Genomic DNA, 14,751 nt, shown 5'->3' on the forward strand with positions numbered 1-14,751 from the left:
TGAGTAGTGTACATTTGGCTGAAATACACACGGCCGCTCTGTTGCCCTGCTGTGGTAACAAACTGTGCGGGTTCACTGCATTTGGGACGCCCTCAACTCAACTTCTGCTGCTGCGGAATCTACACGACGACGAGACGTCCCCTGCTCCCCTGAACCTGCCAGCACTGAAACTGACGCGGAGAAGCCTGGGTCTGCTTGCATCGGGGACTGGTGAGTAGCATCGCTAGGAACTGGTCGCCCTCCTGCAGGTGCCCATAGCCTTTCCCCGCTGTGTCTAACAGCACGCCTTTCCGTACTCGCGCTCTGCTTCTGCCCACAGTGGAGGCTGCGCTTGAGTCGCGGAGCTCTGTTCATCTTCATTTGTTCACCGAACTAAACTGCCTGATTCCCTCGAAGAGACTCCCCTTTTTGCCCGTTGGCACCAGCGTGTGCAGGTACTTTTGAGCACAAGGCTTTACTCTTCGTAGGGCTTGGACTTCCTTTTAGTTAGGTGCCTCTGAAGACAGACTGGGTCTAATTCTTATTCGCACTGCCTGTTTTCCTCCCCATCTAGGTGGTCTACACATTTCGTGCGTCTAACTCGTTAGACTCGTTTGTATTTGTATATATATTGTATTGGTTTGGTATGTGTTGGTTTACTGGATTTTTATTGTGATTTCTCGCTACGGTCAATGTTACAAAGGCCTTGTAATAAATGTGTATATATTTTTAATATAACACCGGTTTGGAGTAATTTGTAAGTGTCCTTGCTTTGTGTGCGCATTGCGGGCTTTCAGTCACCCTCACCCCTCTTGAGACCTAGTCTTGACCGCCGCGATCGCTACCCTGATTGGTCTGGCTTGTCCAGAGGTTACCCTGTTCCAAGAAACTAGGCTGGCCTTCTGAACCTCTGCGTCTCCAGGACAGAGTTCAGAAATCCGTCTTAACAGCTTTACATTGGGCCCCCTCCTTATATAGGTCCCTAAGCCTCAAAGGACCCTGTGATTCTCCAGCATAGGGGCCACAAGGGCTGCGCGGTAATATCCGTGTACAGAGGGAACCCCAATCCTCCTAATTCCTTTGTCCTAGGAAGCGCCTGTCGTGAGATTCTCTGGCGTTTCCCTTTCTAAATGTACTGCCCAACTGCCCCCTGCAAATTCGTCAACTCCTTGTCGGAGCTGAAAATCGAAGCGCCACATTTCTATCGGGGATAGGTCTCTCAAAAACGTGGTTATGGCATAAAAGTTAACTGTCATTGTTGGTCGGGGCCAAGGATTTATCCATTGTGGAGTCCACCACGCAATTGAAATCCCCACCCAGTATTTCCCCCTCCATGAAGTCCCGGACAACCCCCCCCCCCAACCCATCCAAGAACTCTGCTTGCTTTTCATTTGGTCCATAGCTCACCCCCAGCCTGACCCTTCTATTTCCCAGGTCCCCCATAACCATTAGATAGCGCCCTTGTGGGTCCCTCAAGACATCCTTACTCGCAAAGGCAACCCCTTATGAGCCAAGATAGCCACTCCTTGTGTCTTTTGCCCGCTTGACGCAAAGTACCCCCTTGTGTACATTCGCCCAACCAGGCGTTTTTCATCCTCTTTTTAATGGGTCTCCTGTATGAATGCAATATCTATCCCCAGGAAAGCAAACCTCTGGACGATCGCTCTTCGCTTTATGGGTGAGTTTAAGCTTCTAACATTTAGGGGCAGGTAGTTGATGCTCCGATTAACCATCATGTATACTAACACTGTTGCTGTGCATGCGTCAAATTGAGTGACCATACCGCTTCAGCCAGATCAGCGGGCTGGGAACCTCTCACCCGGTGCATGTGCATCCTAAATGGAGCTGCGAGTCGTGAACGAAGAACCAAATTTCCATAAACCACTCCAAAACGTATCCCTTCCTCCACCCCCATCTCAAATTGTGCAGATTTATGTCCCTACACACTAACGTAACTGCCATCCGTCAAATAGGATAACAGTGAATTAGATGTTATGCTTTCATGACTTCTTCCTCCCCCCGTATCATGACCTTCATTTATTGGAGTATGTGCCCACCCCTTTATCTTGAGAGAAAGTGAGCTTTGCCTCATCAGTGGATCCAACACCACGCCCTTCGCTACAGTCACAAACCCCTGCCAAGGGCTTCTCATTATTATTAGGAGCACCCCAATCTTTACCCGAGGTAGGTGTCACCTCTAGGGGGTTCCTCAGCCTCCTGGCTTAATCTCTGTTGGATTCTTCATGGCCTTCGGACCCCTCTCTCTGGGACAAAACCTCCTGTGACCCACTCATCAGTGGTCGTCCCTCCTCTTCTGAGCCAATCAAGTCTTTCTGGTTTTTGTATTCGAAGAGACGCTTACATGGGAACCCCCATCGATATTTGATCTTTTGCACCTGCAGCCAGGCAGTCACAATGTGTAATTTCCGCTTGTTCGGCAGGGTTCTCGGCGCCAAGTCCTGAAAAAGCACTACCTGCTTCCCAAGGAACTGGACCAGTTCTTGCCGCCGCCATAATCTTTCTTTTGCTGGAAGAAGTGAATGTGGGAGAGCTCATTGGGCAGCCGTTTCCGACACTGTTGTTGCGCAGTGTAGAATCTGTGCATTCGATATTTCAACCTCTGCAGTTTCCGGGAGGCCAACAGAGTCCGAAATAGATCCCTCCCATAAGCCCCCAGGTCCTGGTCCACGACCTCCCTCAGTATTCCGCAAATCCTGATATTATTTCGCAGAGAGCGATTTTTATTTTTTTTTTATTTTTTATTTTTTCTCTCCTGAGGGCCTCCTGCCCGGCCTACAACATATCCATCTGTTCCTCTAGGCCCAGGATTCTTTTAGAAAGCTCAGCTTGGTCGTGGGCATGTTTGCATAAGGTGTCCTCTACTTCGTTTACCCGTCTCCAACCCAACCATGTGGGAGTTTAGGTCCGCTACCATCCTCAGCAGGGACTCATTTTTATATTTTATTGTTTTATTAAAAAAAAGTCCTTGATTTCCTTCGTAAGATCTTGCTTAAGTAGGGAGAGCATTTCCACCAGACCTTCCTTGGTGAAGGATGTTGGTGTCCACCATTCCTTTAGGGGTTTGCCTCTCTATCCTTCCCTTGAATCCCCCAAAGTGACTTGGATGTCCCATGGGCCTGTCTTTGGCTTCGGGTGCCCTTCGATATCTTGCGGGCCACTGAGGTCCCCAACTGTGTAAACTCCACCAATTTTACCCCAAGAGTGTGGGCGCCGCTAGCCGGGCCCGGCAACACCTTCCGGACTGTCTATGTAGCTGGTTGAATGCTACCACCGCAAACGCTAGCCCTTTTGCTTTCCACAAATGACCATGTATCTCCTGCCTGGGTATGCCAGGGCCATTCCCCTCTGAGTCCCTCCACTCCCTCTCCGAGGCTAATGTGGCCAACGTGCCTCCTGCAGGGTGTCCGGAACCAAAGCCTCTTATGATATGGCATTTATAACGTGCCTATACACTAGTGTTTCAAGGCGTGACGAGGAAAGGGAGGGGAACAAAGGGAGGACAGACAACATCCTACTAGGCCAGGTGTCATTCAGATCGCGCAAGGGCGTGGGAAGGGGAAGGGGAAGGGGAAGGGGAAGGGGAAGGGGAAGGGGAAGGGGAAGGGGAAGGGGCAGGGACATTGCAGTACATGAGAATAGATGGTAACAATAAGTAAAGTAAGGGCCAGAATGTGGCAAGTGCATGGGTAAGTGCAGACATCAGGTGCCAAGGGCTGGAAGGGGGGACTGTAGAGCTACAGAAACAGTCCCCAAGTGCGGGGGTTGCAAGGTGGGCAGTGCAGGTGTGTGCCGCTGGCGGGGGGAGGGACCTGGGCCCGAGATCAGAGGGTGTCCAGGTAACTAGTGCAATTCCGGTTACAAACTTAGTGATCACAGGGGACTCTGCCCAGCCAGATTGCTTCACCTGTGCTGATTATTCGTCCAGTGAGGGGACCCCTTCATCTGGCTCCACCCTCAGCTTGTTTCTGTTGTGTTGGGGGTAGCACTCTTCCCCAGTGTGGCTGTGCCTATCTCTGCTATCCGATGGCCCATCCGGGAGAAGGCGATTTAAGACTTACCCAGTGGGCAAGCTTCCTCCGCTAGGATTACTTGTCTGTGCAGCAATGCTGAGTGCATATGCGGTTTTCACCCAGGCTACCGGCTATGATTTGGGCATGCACCACCGCGGCCATGCGGTCTGTCCAATCTTCCCAGTAGGCAGCCGCATTCAAAGCGCAGGCTATGCCAGGGCAGCTCCATTCCGGGTTGCTACTGTCTCCAGATCTCACCTACCCTCTGAGTCAAGCGCTCCGGTGTCGTGTCTCTCGCCCATCAGGTGTCTGGCACCGAAATGAGCATGGGGCTCAGTGTCGGGCTCCACGCAGAATTGCTCATGACTCCGGCAGCCGCCTTCTTCCAGCGCCTCCTCTTCTCACCAGGCGCCTCCGGTACCCTTCAACACGGGGGCAGGCGGCCCGGGCACTGGCATTTTTGGCCGTTATTCCATGGGGGTTGCGGGGGTGGGTTGACAGAGCCAACAGCTTAGACCACCATCACTCTGCACCTCCTAGCGGTCCTCCCCCATCCTTAGTTGTTATGCAGCGGGTGATGAAGGCTATTTTGTGTCTGCCCCGTCCCCATATGAAGTCCCTAATCATGTGTTCTATGTTCACTGATTTATGAACCGTGATTAATCACTAAGCTAAAAATTGCTTTTCAAGAAAAATATATGTATCTCCATCCCCAAGTGTGAATGAAATTTAGATTCGAGAAGACAAGATGAAGGGGATAGTCTTGCGATTCATACATAGTTTATTCCAACTCAATATATGCCCTGATGAAGGCCCAACTCTAAACTGTTGAAGAGGAGCACCAAGATGTCGACCATATAATCTCATAACCTGACCATATATCGCATAACCTATCCTTCTCAGAAGCGGAACTGCAAGGGAAAGGCATGCGTGCATACAGAAACCAATGTTTGAACTGGTAGGAGAACCTATCTGTATTGAATAACCAGATTTAGATCTACCAAGCAGGGGGTTCACATCTCAGGTCATGTCCACATGCACATCCCTACCTGTATGAATAGAAAAAGTTCCCAAGAACATTTGCACTTTCGCATTTATAGCACTTTTTTGCACTAACACCACTTTATTGCACTTTTTCTGCACTTTAACGACTAGGCAAAACCTCATGTGCCTACCCGTTAAGACTTATAGACTTGTTGCGATCTGTCACGTACATGTTTTTGAAGGAAAGTTGTACATTTTTTGTTGTGATAACTTATTTCTTAATGTCTTAAATGTAATGTGTAATGTTTTTGAATTGATTTTTATGACGAATGAAAAATTGTTTAGCTTTTGTTCGACAACGACACATCTTCCAGAGCGGGCTGACTATAGTGCATAGGCGACAATGGGCAGCCCTGCCTACAACCCCTCTGTATGGCCCAATTCCTAGATATGTTTACCCGTCCTTACCGTTGCTACAGGTGCAGAATATAGCAATGTGACCCACCGTATTAAGCCCTCTTCGATTCCGAATCCCTGCAGCGCCACACACATCCATTCCCAATTAACTGAATAAAATGCCTTTTTGGCGTACAGTGATGCTACCTCATATGGCGTGTGCTGTGAATTAGTCTGGATAAGGATGTCTTGCAGGCAACGGAGATTCATAGAGATGCTATGGCCAGGTACAAAACCAGCCTGGTCCTCATGAATTAAAGTGCCAATAACCTGTTTGAGATGTTTGACCAGCAGTGCTGTAAGGATTTTTACATCCTGGTTTAGCATGGCCAAAGTTCAGTATGATCCATTTAAGTCTGCCTGCTTCCCAGTTTTGTGTATGGGGACTATCGCTGTCATCCGCCGCCCGGTCCTTCATGCCATTGTGATCCATCCAGTGTCAAATATCACCTTTCCGTTATGTAGCACTGTCAGCCTGGCCTGGTAGATGAGCATATTTTTAAGGCCCAACATGTGCAAACATTCCTCTGTTTCTGGACCAGGGGCATGTAATCTGTGGAAATGGCAATCGTCACATTACTCTGCCGTATAGAGCCCTCTTCTCTAGAGAATTGCCAGATCACCTGTGTCTTGGAAATGAAGGACTCTTGCAATAATGGGCCTCGGATTGGCGCCAGGAGGCGGCCTTCTCTGCAAGGAACGGTGCGCTCCCTCGATCATAAAGCCCCGAGAAAGCTTCTCAGGACAGACTTCCTGCAAAATCACCAGCAACACAATGGAGCCCTCCACCAGGGCTCTCGCCATACCTCCACCAGCACTGTAGCCCCAACAAGAACAGGGGAGGCTGCGCTCACCACCACACAGTCTGCCAGCCCAGGAGAAGCAAGCACCCGCCCATGGGAAGGAGGGAGGGAAGGAGGGGGGCTCGCCGTGCGCCCTTAGGGTGATAGCCCCATGCAGTGATCTACCAGCATCCAAAGTTTGCAGCCTGTAGTAGCACTGTGTGGCCAAGCTATTAACCAGCAGCAGAAAAATGTGCTCATGTCCCAAGCGTCTGTCTTCCTTGCGCATTTGCTGCTCCATCACAGCACCGAAATCTGTCAGCAGCAGTAGAATGTGGGGCACCAGTGTTCAGAGTGCTGCGTCCCCAGTACCTGTCAGCCATCCACTTTCGCTGCCCTGGTGCTCCATCCCTGGCGGGGGCCTCTAGCCTGCAGTCCGCTCACAGACTCTCTCTGTGGGGCCTTTACAGGCGCTGCTCACCGGCACTGCAGCACCGTCGTCGGCACCACCTGCTTTCACAATCACTGACGCTCTGCACCGCAGACTATGTCCTCACTTCTGGACTACTTAATCCGGGCACATAGGTCGTATTTTGGCTCCCTGGGCGGCTCCCAGTCCAGTTGCCACTTTCAACGAGCCAGCACACCCGCCATTTTGCCCAGAAGAGCGCAGGTAGCCCGACCACTGTACTGTGGCTCCCAGCAGCGCTGTCTCCTGCCGGATCTCTTTCGGAGCCGTCTGTAGGCCTCAGCAACACTCCAGCTTGCTAATCGGGCCAAAATAAACATGATCCACTAAAAAGGATTTTATGAGGATCCGAGTGGAAGCTCACGGCCATCCTGTCCTCACGTCGTAACCCTAGCCATGCCCCGTCTGGATTGATACGCTAATTTGTTGTCCTCTGAATTCACAAGTACCCTACAATATAACCTGGCAGTGTTCCTCAGTACCTGGAGATCAAAAATGTTGTATTTTAAACTGCCCACAGACTTAATGCAAAATTTTGAGTTGTGGATCACAAGTTCACTATTTGCAAACAATAGTGCCAAATGATTTTACTCCTGGCAGTTTGATGGGTTATGGGGGTGGCGGTGGTGAACATATTCAGTAAGGTTACATCACTGCTTCTTACTTATATGCCCTACAAATGGTATCCAGTTTCCTTGTCCCCATACCCCACTCCCAAAATGTAGAGGTTAGGGGGCAAAAATTAAATGTGCAGGCTACTAGCAATCGTAATGTCACTTGACGGAGGGTGCTAGCACCGCTGTAACAAACAATATTTCACACTCTGAAATGTGGTGATAACCATAAATGCATAAGGCTCGAGTATCAACAAGATATCTCTGGACGTACCAGCAAATATTGATCCCACATGTGCAATACACACATGACCTTCCCAGAGACTTGCTCTGCTATGGATAAGATATCCGCATGGACTCGCTCCATTAGTACCCTGACTGAATCACAAACTGACGCATGCACACTATTGTTAATAGAACTTGTAGCTCTACATGCTCGCACACATTTGTTTTATTTACACATACATTAAGTTTAGGTCACTACATCCTACCCTTCCCCCACCTTTATTAGTTATCCACCCCGCTCCCCCTTATTGTCGCACACTCCACTTGTCTCCCATTCATATGTATACCTTTTAAGACTGGGACGCGGAAGAGGCGACTAGGAGTAATGCATATTTCCATCTGTGCACACCACTTTGGTACTGGGACAAGGAAGAGCACTGCAAAATCCCACTTTAAATGTCAGGCATGTCCCATTGATGGAAGTAATTGGGATCAGGCAAAGGACTTGCCCTGCAGCTACTTGAGAGGCTACATGTGCATATAAAAAGGAGAAACCCGCTTGGAGAACCCAGGGCGATATGGAGCAGGCTGGAGAAAAGGATGACAACATCTGCAGGCGAACAGAAAGGACGCTGAGGCCAGAGAGTCCAGAGCCCTAAGCCAAATGCCCACCTTCGGAGCTGGGGGACACTGAAGTCTCCACTACGCTGCAGGAAGCAGTGACTCGCCAGTGCTTCTGATGTGTGAGCGAGTGAAAGCAGAAGAGGAACATGTAAGCACCCGGACTGGGTGACTGGGAGAGAACTCGTGCTGGAGTGCTCCAGGGTCTTGCCGGGCGTGTGCAGAGAAAAATGCAGAGAAAGTTAAGTGAATGAGTGGGTCCAGAGATCAAATTAACAGTATCGAATAAGTTACAAAGTGCTGAATTATTGAATACTGAACTAAAGAAAAGCTACAAAAATGTATGCTCAGTATATGAGAATATCACACAAATGGAGAGAAAGTGATGTGTATTAACCAAAGCAGTAAAAAGAAGGAACAAGCGTGTTTGAACATGAAATGGCAAAGCCAAGTGAAATAATACGCACTATTGGTTGGTGTGAAAGCAAGGTGGTGACTAGGAAGAACCACCCGAATTGCATTGGTTGAAAGGCACATGTTGGCAGAGGCAAGAGATTGCCAAGGAGAAACCAGAATACTGATGGACTAATGTCACAGGTGCAGAGAGGAAACCTATGGCGTCAAGGGAGTCCAGTGAGAATCAGTGAACATTACTAAGTGCCAAGGGTTATCGGTTGTGTGACCTGTGATGGGTGGCCCGTGCATGCACCTAGCCAGAGTAACCCCAAAGTTTTGTTGCATAACAAGTGATAACTGGGCTAATGAGAAGAATAAGCCAAGTGAAGGGTTGAACAGCCTAAAAGTGTTATACAGAGTATCTTGAAATAATCTGGCAAGCTGTGAAAGTTGAGTTTCTATGAACTATTTTTAAATGTGGGAAGAGTACGTTGAAGGAGATCCAGGAGCTGGAAGAAGCTCAACTTTATTTTGAACGCAGCTTTTTGGTTGCAGACATCCCTGCACATTGTATAGATTTAGTTGTGAGGGCAAACATATAGGTTTTTGGCCACACACTACTTTGACAGACTATCCTTAGTTTCTTTTAGGAAATCCTACTTTTGCATAGGGCAAGTTGGGCCCTACTCCATCCTGACATTTGAGACATTAACATTTCCTTTCAGAAAATTGAAGTTTGTCTTTCTTTGTGATGCTTTCACACTACACCAATATATTGCATCACGTGATTAAAGGTTTAGTAGGCTTACATTGACACTATGGTTAAACTGAGTCTTAAGGTGTTGTGTGTGGGGGGGGTAAAGGTTTACTTGCTCATCTGGGTATTTTTGAAATTTGGTGTTTGTGGCGACGTTTGCTTTTCTGCTATTTGCATAGTACTTTTTTAATTATAAGTAGCAGTGCTTAAGATAGGATTTTGGCGTGAGAATTTTAATCTCAGTTTTTTGAGTTGGAGAGTAAATCCAATTTCAAGTGGAGTTTCTTCCTTTTGCAAGAGTAAAAAGTGTCCCGACAACTATCCAATTTGTGCGTAAAATTTAAACTGTTCGAAAACATTAGTGACAACTTGTCGAGTACTACCCAGCTTCATCTTCATTGTACTTGGACACCAAAACTCTGCTAAGAATTACTGCAGATGCCAGATCTTTACATCATATATGAAGTCCCCGACTCCATCACTTCTCTGCCTCTCGGGTCTACTGTTGCTGCCTGGCAATACCTGCTTGACAGCCACTCTGTTTTGCACCATCTCTCCTTCCCTTTGCTATTCTGTTTCCCCGGTCTCTCACTTTCTGATGTTCGGCCTCTCACTCTTGCAATGCCACGTTTTGAGGTCTGTTGCTCTGGCACTCTTCCTCTCCCATCTCTGCATTCTATTATTGCTATTTACCCCCTACAGTGTTCTGTATCAGTTGATATCACTCCTCTTCCTCTATCATGTCATTAACCTGGCTAGATCTGTTTTTTCATTTTCTCTGTTGTGGTTGCTACTCCAAGATTATCTTTCTTGCACTGCCTTTTATGTTATTGCCTGCCTTTCTCTAATCTAGATTTTCTATTTCCAGATCTCCCTGTCTGCTGTTCTGTTTTCTTATTTTACTGTGTCTCTTGCTCTGCTTCTTTCCCTCAGCCTTATTATGTCCTATTTACCGATGTTTACCTCCTTTCTTTCTTTGTTGCTCTCTTATGTAGTTCATTGGTCTCGCTCTTCCTGTTCCTTGAATTCCTGTTTTGGATTTTCTAATATGTTATTTGTTCTCGCTGCCTCTCCCCCGACCCCTCACTTTGTTCTCCTGTATTGCTTAGGTTCAGAGTTGCTCTTTTTCTCCTTTTCGTCTTTTGTCATAGAACTAAAGAATATTTAAACAGAAAATGCCTTTTCCATTTACAAATCCAGTGCAGCTTTATCATTGGGTGCTCCTTATTTTTTTTTTTTTTTTTTTTAGATGTGTGCAAACCTTCTTTTGGCCATCATACAGGGAATGAGTTGGGTGTCTCTCACCAGATGCACTGCATGCTTGAATGCAGATGCTGTACAGCACTTTATGCCATTTAAAGTAAAAGAGCCCTCATGGGATGTGCTTCTTCTGAGCCATTACAGGTATAGCGGACCTGACGAGGGGGAGAGGTGGGAATGTATGTGATCACTGTGCGGTTTTTACTGCAACCACCAGAAATGCTGATTTTTAATAAAATGAAGAAAAATCACCCCATATAATGGACCCCCTTACCCCTGGCATCGCCCTGCTACGCCCTACATTCATTACATACTGTATCCATCCCCCCACGTATTGTAAAACTAAAAAATGGTGTGCACTGTGATACCTCTATGAAAACAGAACGGTAGGATCACAAAGACACAGGAAATCGGTTCATTTCAAAGGAAAATTGGATCTTTATTGGTGCCTTGCATTGCATGCCAAAATGACAGCAAATCACTACATAAGCAAGTATATCAGCTCTTCTCTAAGCATAACTGCAACTAGCCCAGCCCCTCCGGCTACTCCTAGCAATGGTCTCAGACCAGCTGAGCCTAACCTACTTAATCTCTAGCATTAGCAAAACCACAAAATAACATTTCTGTGTCATCATGATTGAAAATGCTTCAATATCGCTGTAACCTACAAAATGCAGACAATTGAATAAAGTGAACGAAAACATAAATTCCCTTATACATTACTCAGAGTATTATCTTGTGATAATTATTAAGTGTTAAAAATAGACTAGGACTCATACCAGTTGATTCTTTCAAGGAACTGTGTCGATTGCTAAAGTAAAGAGTGGGTTTGCAAGCTGCTGGCGGCCACCCTGTCGCCGGCGACTTCCAAAATGTATAGGGGTGCTGCTATTAATAGCCAGTGTAAGCTGTATGCAAAGAAGAATTAAAGGGGCTGTATTGACAAGATTTGTGTAAAAAGGCCATATACGCACCTTATCTGGAGGGCTGGTAAGTAGTGAAAACTTTTTTTTTCTTCTAACGATTTCCATTTCAAAATGTGAGCCATTAGCGAATCATACAAACTCTATCCCCTTTAATTCTCCACACACACTTTCTTACACTTGAAGTCCATTACCAGTGGCTTTTGGTGAGTGCGCATTTTGATGTGTGTATTCAGCGGATGTGGGCAGTCCTGACCAGCTTAACTAGGCGCGCTCCCTTTTATGTCCCCCGCCCCCCATAATGCTATGTACCCGGTTATTACATTTTGTATGTCATTGTGAATATCTTCTCTTATGTATGTGCTCATGGGCTTTGCAATGAGAGCGTGCTGAGTTTAACTGGTCAGAACTTCCCACAGCCACTAAATTTCAAGGGTTTGGGTGCGTTAAATCAGTGCAACTTAACTGCAGATTTTTTTTTAACTGCAACTAAGGGTTTTTCAGTGAATTTCAATGGTTCTGTCATACCATAGTTTTTTTTTTACAGGCCACTATCCATTGCCATGACTGCAGTTATATCGGCAATGACCCTAAATATAGCAAAAAATGACCCTGAATATTTCGAAAATATTCACGGTTACTATACGTGTGACACTTTCAGAAATAATCCGGAAAATGAAAAATAATCCCAGACTTTGAAAAATAACCTTTTAATAAACGTCCCACCTCAGAGCTTGGCCCCACCGTCCCTGCCCCCCTTCCCAAATTTCACATGGGGTCCTTTTTCTCCCTCCCCACCTCCAGCCCGATGCCATTTCATCCTTTTTCTGCCTCCAAATGGCTTTTTATTCCTACTTTTCGCTTTTGGATAATTTGGATAACCCCGAATATTCTTAAATAGCTCCTGCAACGGACAGAAAAGGCGGATTTTCATTACTGAAAAACATTTCTGGTGTTATGCACCATGTGAGATAGAGCTGTAATTTTGGGAGAAGCAGAGAACACCCCTGCTCCATCTAATATTTTAAACTACTGGGGGGGGCAATAACCGTAGCCCCTGTTGAGTACCACCCCCACAGGGACGATCAGGTATCTGCCTGGCCTCCTGGGAAGGGGCTCCCTGTAGCGGGGAAGGGACGATATCCAAGGATTCATCAGATTTTGCTGACAAAAACCTTTGTTGCGTCTACAAGAATGATGCAGTATCGGTATATGGCATATGAGGTAGTGTGGTTTGTGCATTCTGTGGTGTAATCTGTCCATTCTCACTCACTACCTGCCCCATTACTCCCAAAACACATCCTTCTTGGGTCTTCAGCAACTTGGTTTGTAGTTTGCTCTGGGGTGCAAATGAAAAGCAACCTTTACAAAGCCAACAGGTTTGCCTTGTGTTTAGGTATTTCATTTGCGGGGCACTATATAAAATCAATTTCACCATTTTCCAGCTATTGCCACCTTATTGCTGGGCACCTATGCCTTACACAAATGTCAAAACTGTTTTTTTTGACAATGTGTGTCTGAATTGTCAGTGGATATGGGTCTTATAATTATGAAGCTGCAGGGTGTTCTCTTATTACTGCCTATTAAAGTAAGAAGGGAATATAATGCATGCACCCTACAGCCCTTTTACGAGAGATGGCTCCACGTTCCAGGAATCTTTTTCTACTGGAAAGACCACATAAGTGCAAGATGGGCAGTCTCCAAGTTGGTAATCGGAAGAACTTAAAAGGTATGTCCTGCTGCTTTAAAAGCTGCGGAGACGTTTGGAAGTGAACATGGGTTGGTTACAGGTCTGAGCATAATTTCCTTGAACACTTTAGAGAAGTCAAAAGTTTAGATATGAATTAGTGGTTTTTAATTTAATGCTTGCAACTGGGAGCACTTTTTTTGATGTAACATTTCAAGAACAGGCAGGCTCGGATAAATAATGAATTATTTGTTTACTTACTACAGAGTTAACTGTTAGACTGTTTGTTTAGTGGCTAGGCATTGATATGAAAAGCCTATTGCTGAATGCTAGCTTTGATGCAGCGTGCGGATCAGAAAAGGGCCTTTTTTTCCCCCTGCAGCCTGGAATCTTTTAGATGCACATGCTGTGCATCGTTTGCCATGCAGCCATTAGTCACTGTAGGAACAGATGCTTGTTGAGATGATGTGATGGGGCATATCGGCAAAGAAAATGTGTTGCAACTATTATTGAGGGCTCTGACGCATTGATAATCTATTTTAGACTGCAGAAATAGAATTGACTTGTTGCCGAATTATTCGTGGGCTGCATGTTTGTGTGTGGGACTGGTCTAACTTAAACAATTTGCATCATTTTCTTTCTTTAATGCATGTTAATTTGTCAGAGGTACAAATAAAGCATGTGTAAGGTTTAGCCAGTAGCATAGTAAATGGAATGCATAGCTATAATGAAGTGTACTTTTTCACAATCCAATATCTTGTTAAAGCACCTTCTCCAGCTTCGGGTCTGGCATGGATTCACTTGCTCATGAATATTCCCCGTCAGGCTGGGTATTCTCGGTAAAAGGATAAAGTTTCACTTTTGCTTACGAACTGTATTTCTCTTCTAGACCATTCACTCTACTGTACTGTAGGTCCTACTGCCCCCAGTCAATGACTGACCTCTCCCGAGGCCCCTCCTCTGGCAACCATCTTTAGATTTTTACAGCACGTGCAAGTGTTGGGAGTCCTTGTATTTTGCTCTGTGAGCTATTCTACGCTTTCCCTGCTTTTTCGAGCTAAAGTTCTATTTTTGTCAAACGGAGCTTGTGTGCTTTTTCTCTCCATCGGCTGGCAAGCAGGGATGTGTTTGTCAGTGAATTTCATTGCCCCTCAAGGGCAACAATCGCCAAGTTTCATTGAAATGTCCAGAAGCCCATTGTACCTACTCCGCATTCCAGACCATGTCGGAAGAAAAGGGAAGCTCTCTTTTCCAGCTCTGCTCCAGCTGCAGACTGTTGAACGTGTTTGTAGAGGACAAACCCCTTCAGTACCTCTGTCTCCATCCGGGCCACAGGGAAGCAGATTGTGAAATCTGCCTCGGCTTCACCAAGAGAACCATGAATGATTGTTGCAGTAGGCTGGTGGTGTGGCTCAGCGCCAAGGCCTCTGCCCCATACCCCAAGCAGGTGCATGCCTCTCCAGGACCGGCCGGTCTGAGGAGTGGGCATTTAAGTCCTTTGATGGAGCCCAAGACAGGGCCAAGCACCGCAAGTCAGTTTTATTCGGGGTCGCGCACAAGCGGGTCC

At 46.6% G+C, this 14,751-nt stretch overlaps 1 protein-coding gene across 1 annotated transcript in view; it reads left to right on the top strand.

The window, feature by feature from the left end:
- Positions 1-14,751, top strand: part of ACTR3 (actin related protein 3) — a 260,843-nt gene that overhangs the window by 60,736 nt on the left and 185,356 nt on the right. The gene's annotated exons all lie outside the window — the stretch shown is intronic.

This window comes from Ambystoma mexicanum, chromosome 9 (genome assembly GCF_040938575.1).
Source record: "Ambystoma mexicanum isolate Mex_15411 chromosome 9, UKY_AmexF1_1, whole genome shotgun sequence".
Classification (NCBI taxonomy): domain Eukaryota; kingdom Metazoa; phylum Chordata; class Amphibia; order Caudata; family Ambystomatidae; genus Ambystoma; species Ambystoma mexicanum.